The following is a 7,086-nucleotide window of genomic DNA, read 5'->3' on the forward strand; positions in this document are numbered from 1 at the left end:
TTACCCCTCACAATGAAGGCATATGCTTTCATGATGCTGACCCAATCTGAGCATGAGGAAACGAAGTTCTAAGCAGCCAAGTGGCTTAAATGACAAGAGCAAGTCTAGGACTAGAACCCATGATTCCACATACGTTAAAATAAAGAATCTTTGGCCTAGACAACAACCATTGTCTAGAAAGTAAAGTCATCATCCATTTAGTTTCTTTTCTCTTTCTAATATTTTCTCAGCTCTAATAAAGGAAGATAAAGTTATTCCTCCTACTTCCCTTATACATGGGACTGGAAATTTATGATCTGATATTTAAATCACATCCATTATTTAACTCCACAAAGTACTGTAAAACAACACTAATGCTTTTTTCTTTTTAATCATTCTACTGGGGGCTCGTACAACTCTTATCACAATCCATACATACATCCATTGTGTCAAGCACATTAAAACAACACTAATATTTTGAAGCAAGACATTTCGAGCGAATCACATACCTACACTTACTATGTATGTGTGTTGACAGAAAAGTAGTGAGATAACATTGGCGTGAACAGGGCAAACAACAACTTATTTTCAAACATTTTCTGCTTGGATTTGTCTTTTCTATTGACACAATTCCACCATGCTTTCATGCCCCTCATGAATGTTATGTACGCTACAGAACAGTTCATGAAAAGCATTAAGGGGAGGCCCAGCTCCACCATCGCCTGCGTCGCCAGCATGCCACCCTACACCATCGTCTACTTCCCCGTTCGAGGGCGCTGCGAGGCCATGCGCATGCTGCTGGCTGACCAGGGCCAGAGCTGGAAGGAGGAGGTGGTGACCAAGGAGACTTGGATGCAGGGACCGCTCAAGGCCTCTTATCTGTACAGGCAGCTCCCCAAATTCCAGGACAGGGACCTCAGCTTGTACCAGTCCAACGCCATCCTGCGGCACCTGGGTCGCTCCCTGGGCCTCTACCGGAAGGACCCTCGGGAGGCGGCACTGGTGGACGTGGTGAATGACGGCGTGGAGGAACTGCGCTGTAAATACGGCTCCTTCATCTAAACCAACTACGAGGCTGGCAAGGAAGATTACCTGAAGGCACTACCTGGGCACCTGAAGCCCTTTGAGACCCTGCTGACCCAGAACAAAGGGGGCCAAGCCTTTATCGTGGGCGACCAGATCTCCTTTGCCGACTACAACCTGCTGGACCTGCTGCTGATCCACTAAGTGCTGGCTCCCAGCTGCCTGGACGCCTTCCACCTGCTCTCCGCCTACGTGGCACGGCTCAGCGCCCGGCCCAAGCTCAAGGCCTTCCTGGCCTCTCCCGAGCACGCCAACCTCCCCATCAACGGCAATGGGAAACAGTGAGGGCCGTGGGAGCCTTGGGTGGGCGTGGGGGCCGCCTGCCAGCCTTTCCTGGCCCACCATCAGCCACTGCTGTCAAGACACTTCCCATTTGAAGGGACCCCCTTCGAAGAGGGCAGAACTGCTCCCCTGGGTTTCTGAAGCAGTCAATCTTTATGGAAACTGACTGCCCCATCTTTCTCCCTTGGGGGAGCTGGTGGGTTTGAACCGGCTGAGTTTTCAGGTTAGCACCTGAGTGTGTAACCTGTGGTGTCCCCAGGCTCCTTCTCCTCCCTTTTCTGGAGCAATAAAAGTTGTCTGAGGAAAAAACAAAACAAAACAAACAAACAAAAAAAGAAAAAGCATTAAGGGGAAAAAGCAGGCTGGTAATACCACTATCCAAAAATAAACAATGCTGATAATTTTATGTATTTATTCCCAGTCTTTTTTTCTGTACACATAAACCTGACCGCTTGACTTTTCTTATCTTTTAAAAAATAAAATTTAATGATAGGATTTGACAACCTCATTTTCTCGCCTGATATATTGTAAGCATTTCCCTAAAAACTTCAGAACAGTCCCTAAAACAAGGATAAAATTGTCTTTAAAATGCTCTTGAATGCCTACATAGAATCCTGTCTATCTCTAATTTGTGTTACTTAAAAAAAAAAATTAAGGTTTTGTTACATCCTGCCCAAATGCCCTTCAAAACTGCCACTCATACCCACGGGTAGTGAGCATACAAGTTCTGCACCCTTGCCAACAGAGGGACACATCTTTTAAATCGTTACCAACTTGATATCTCAGTAAAGAGAGAGGAGTGCCGTCTCACTGTTGCTTGCCTTTCCTGAGAGAGGCAGATTTGCAACGTTTATACTAGTTTTGCATTAGCCATCTGTAATTTTTTACTGAATTGCCTATACATGTCATTTGCTTGCTTTCTCAGTAAGGTGTTCAAATTTTCCTTGTTTTGTAAAAATCACAAGATGGTTTTTATTCAGTCAGTTTTATGTAATACTATCACAGACCTTTTCTCTGGAGAAGCCATCGACACCAGGATAAAAAAGTACTGAGACCAGAGTGATGAGAACAACTCTGAAACACTAAAAACAAACAAACAAACAAACAAACAAACGCCCCAATGTCTCCACAAGGTCAGCCTAGCATCCTCCTCCAGGCTAATTCAGCCTTTCCCTGTGTACTCAGCCCAGTATCTCCCTGCCAGACCCATGGACATCAGCAAGCTAGCTCGATGCCAGTGGGATAATTGGGTCAGATGCCCACAACCATGTGAGCTTCTTCTTTCTTATTAACTTGGCATTCCTCCAAAACCAGTACTGTTCAGATTCCTAAATATCCCATTCATGAGGATTTTTTTCAATATGTAACGTCAACAATTTTTCCCACAGAGCTTTCTTGAATTTTAATTTTAGTATTTGTTCTTTTTTCCCTCTGCTTTCGTTTTCTTCTTCTTCAAAAAACCTCCTTTATTAGCAATATACTGACTTTGCTATCTTTAATACTTGTCACTTTCTCTTGAATTCCTTTTATTGCCTATTCATCTTTTATCCTTGAAAAATTCTTCCTTTTAACTTAAAATTTGTTTTCCTTTTAACTTTTATTAAGAATATTGAGGCAAAATAGGTTATGTTTGTTTATTCCTGTGTTTCTTCTGATTTAGCCTTCAATCTGAAATAAGTTTTCCTTTCCTTCCTCATTCTTTCCTGAGTCCGCCCCCTATTGGCTACTTATTTCTGAGAAGGAAGCACGGGGCAGGTGGCTTTTCTAACATCACAGAGGTGTCTCCTCTGTTGTTGTTACATAGAGTTAAAAATTATCTTGCCTTCCTTCCCATAGGGAGGCCCACTTTTATTTGGAATGGATCTTTCCTTTGCCTCGAATGTCCCTATCCTCCTCAATTTTAATTCCACTCCCAGCAGGTTCTTTTGAGTAGGGAGCCCTATCCCAGAGGGTCATCCAAATGGGCGACTTTCAAAAGCTCATGTGAGGATGACTCCTCTCAGTCCTATAGATAGCACCATCAATTCTTACACCACCTACAACTAAAGTGGACAAAACCCCTTCCAATTTCAGGTTAACCTGCTAGACTTCCATTGGGCATGTTGAGGTGTATGCTTGTATTTCGGGGTTTATAAAGATACTTTCCAGTTGGTTTTGTTAGAAACATTATCTTTAGGTTTTGGATATCTCTAGCTAGTGGCCCTGTTTTTATATTAAGAACTATGCAAAAAAAATAAATAACTATGCCACCCACTAACCCACTCCCGGGGAGGGTATTGTTTATGTCTCCACAGGAAAGGGAAAGGGACCGGACCTCAACCTGGTGCGCCAAGCCTTGAGGGCAACATCCTGTCATGAAGCAGCAAACTAACAGAGAGGTCTGAGGGGCCAGTCCGCATCCCAGCTATGCTGATCCCCTCCCCAGAAGATTGCACTACAGAGGACAGCACTGAAGATACAGCCCAGGGAGAGAAGTGGGTCTTCCCAGACCACATAGGAGCAAACTAAAAGAGAGAGAGAGAATGAGAGAGAGAGAGAGAGAGAGAGAGAACCATATCCTGGCCCACCAAGCCTCGAGGACAACACTCCTGCTTGGGGCAGCCAAAGCACAAAGAGGACTGTAGGGCCAGCCCCACCATGAAAAACGATGTCCCCCCACTGACCCAAAGTGCTATAGGGGATAGCACTAGACACAGTGCAGGAACTGTACCTGGTCTGACCCCACACACTGGGGCGAAACACGAAGGGAGCAAAGCACGAAGTCCCTGAGGAATCCCAAAATAGACTTCAGACTCGGAGCGCAGGGCTGGGCCCCTCATCAGACTCAATCGGAAAGCATACATAAGGGTCAGCAGACAGACCTGAAACTATTTATAGGCCCTTTTTTCTTTCATGTCTATCTAAGTAAGACAGGCAAGATAAACAATTCTGAGGAGAAAACAGACCATTGGTGTGGGGGTAGGGTGGGAGTGAGGGAGCTGGGGACAGGTAGGTGGGGAAAAGGGAGGGGGAGCCAATAAACCCAGGGTCACGGGAACAACAAAAGATCTAAAATCGATGGCAAGGAGTGTGTAGAAGGCCTGATAGGGTTTGATCAAGTGCAATGTAGCCGAGAGGAATTACAGAGAGCCAAATGAAGGTCAAACATGATAGTGGGACAGAAGGAAAGTAAAAGGTAACAGAAAAACTAGGGGGCAAAATAAATTTATAGTGATAAATATAGGCATGTACATATGTAAATATATTAGTACATAACAATAGGGATACAGGTCTATGTACATATATTTATATGTTAAATATCAAAGTAGCAGACAGACATTGGGACTCTACTCAAGTATTTCCTCAACGTAAGAACACTTTGTTCTAGTGATATGGCATCTTGTGATGCTCAACTTCCCAACAAGATTGCTAAAGACAAAATGGGTGCATAAGCAAATGTGGTGAAGAAAGCTGATAGTGAAAATATAGCACCTGGAGCCTTGCTTGAAGTTAAACAAGCAGCCATCTAGCAGGGAAGCAACAAAGCCCACATGGAAGGAGCACACCAGCCTGTGTGATCACAAGGTGTCAAGAGGATCAGGTTATCAGGCATCAGAAGACCCAAAATAAAAAATCATTATTGATGCAAACGAGGGGGGGTGGAGTGGAGACCCAAAATCTGCTCCCCCCCGCCCCCAACTACCATGACCCCAGTTCTTCCTTATAAATCTGGCTAGACCAGAGCATGTACACAGGAACAGATAAGAGCTCTCGACACACAGAATCCAGGACAGATAAACCCCTCAGGACCAATAATGGATGTAACGATAACATGAGGCTAGGGAAAGGTGGAGGAGAAAGGGGAAACCTATGGCAATGATAGACAGATGCTCCCAGGGAGAAAGACGGGACTTTCTACTACCATAGCCCCCAGATTCACAGGGGCAGTACTACCCTGTCCTGTAGTGTCACTATGCATCAGCACTGACTCAATGGCAGTGAGTTTCATTTTGTTTTGGTTGTTTTCTGACAAGAAAAACAAGTGATGGCAATGGATAGTAACTGAAGTTATTAATTTTTCTCCACACCCATTAACTGAACCACTTTAAATAAATTCAGAAGCACCCCACTGATGAAGAAATGCACCTGGGAAAACATAAAGTTACATATAGCTCATTGAAAGTCTGCAGGTTACAGCGTGGAGAATAGAGCCAAAAACCTAAGAAAAGTTAGTAAAAGTGGCAGGCACAATATTTATTGCAAGTATTAGTATTTTTGGTAAACGACCAGACCAAAAATATTTTAAGCATTATGGGCCATATGGTATCTGTCACAATTACTCCACTCTAAATATCTGACAATATCCCCAATGTCAGCATTGGGCCTAGCATGTAAAAGGCACTCAGTGGTTTTATATTTAATCAGCAAATATTTAATTAATGTCCTTGCTTCCTGTGTGCTCAGGGCTATTACTGCTAGTTGTTCCTCTTCTACTATTAAGTTCATGCACAAAGTTAGCGAAGTATAGATAGAGGAAGGAATAGAAGTTTTGGAGTCAGTCACAATTCACAATTCAGGGTTCACAATTCAATTCTGTCACTTGCTAGCTATGTTAACTTGATCACTTTGCTCAACCTCTCTCAGCCTCTAAAACCGGGGGCCGTCTCATCACCTATTTCTCAAAACTGCTGTGATAATAAGCCAACCGATGGAAAAACTTAACGTACGACTGACACAGAATGGGCATTTTAAAAATGTGAGTCTCCCTTTCTCTCCTTTCATTCAACTAACCTGTTAAGACACAAACCTAATGCACAATTAACTCACCTGTTGCAGCTGTTGTCTGGCCTTTCTTAGGCTGCTTTGGGGCGGTATACTGGAAGAACTCATTTCCATGGCCAGCAGCTGTCTGATCCAGTCCAAAGAGAGAGGCCAATCTGGCACTGTTAAAAGAAGGAGAGTTCAAGAGATTTCTTTCTTTTTTTTTTTTTATCAATCATTTTATTGGGGGGATCTTACAGGTCATATAACAATCTATAATTCAATTGTATTAAGCACACTTGTACATATGTTGTCATCGTCATTTCCTAAACATTTTCTTTCTACTTGAGGCCTTGGACAAGAGATTTATTTAGACATACTTGAGTCACAATAAAAGCTGCTCACCTCTAACCTTGAACCTCACCAAGACATCCTTGAATGTATATTGTACCCTTCAATACTACAAGTGGGAAGCCAAGTGTCTTTGCAACCAAGGCTGCATTTCTGATGCGAACATCATCAGCTGACCCTGTCCATCACAGGACATCAAAGAATTTCTTCTTTCTAGATCTCAAATTTCTCTACCTGCAAACTGAAGTGATTGGCCCAAATGCTTTCTATGATGTCTTCAAGCTCTAAATTTTTGCCTTGAGGTATTCAGTTTCTAGGCATTCCTGCTGATTACTCTCCCCGCTGCTATTTTTTAGTTTGTTGCATGGAGCTAAAACTACACTCCACCCTTACTCATCAAACACGAGCCCTTCAATCAATTCATCTAACAGGCAGGACCATTCTTTTTATCACTTCCTTAATGGCTTCTTATGCCCCCACCGTTCCACTGACTTAGTTCTTGCTAAGGTCTCCAACAACCCGTTACTAAACCCAGTTTAGCACTCCTTCTTTTATTTGACCTCCATATCACCTTCTTCATACTGTCACCTAATTTGTTATCCAAATACATTCTTCTCTTGGCTTCCGTGGAGAAACCTACAAGAAGGTGGG

The 7,086-nt window shown here is 43.3% G+C and overlaps 1 protein-coding gene and 1 pseudogene across 1 annotated transcript in view; one reads left to right on the plus strand and one right to left on the minus strand.

Moving 5' to 3' along the window:
• Window positions 1-6,261, minus strand: part of FKBP15 (FKBP prolyl isomerase family member 15) — a 54,341-nt gene extending 48,080 nt beyond the window's left edge. Inside the window, exon 1 of the mRNA XM_045296591.1 lies at window positions 6,151-6,261. The gene's annotated coding sequence lies outside the window, so the exon portion shown is untranslated. The remainder of the gene's footprint in view (window positions 1-6,150) is intronic.
• LOC101641144 lies at window positions 715-1,394 on the plus strand (annotated as a pseudogene).
• Window positions 6,262-7,086: the final 825 nt, after the last annotated feature.

This window comes from Echinops telfairi, unplaced genomic scaffold (assembly GCF_000313985.2).
Source record: "Echinops telfairi isolate 266 unplaced genomic scaffold, ASM31398v2 ScPeMD7_7410;HRSCAF=8448, whole genome shotgun sequence".
Taxonomy (NCBI): Eukaryota; Metazoa; Chordata; class Mammalia; order Afrosoricida; family Tenrecidae; genus Echinops; species Echinops telfairi.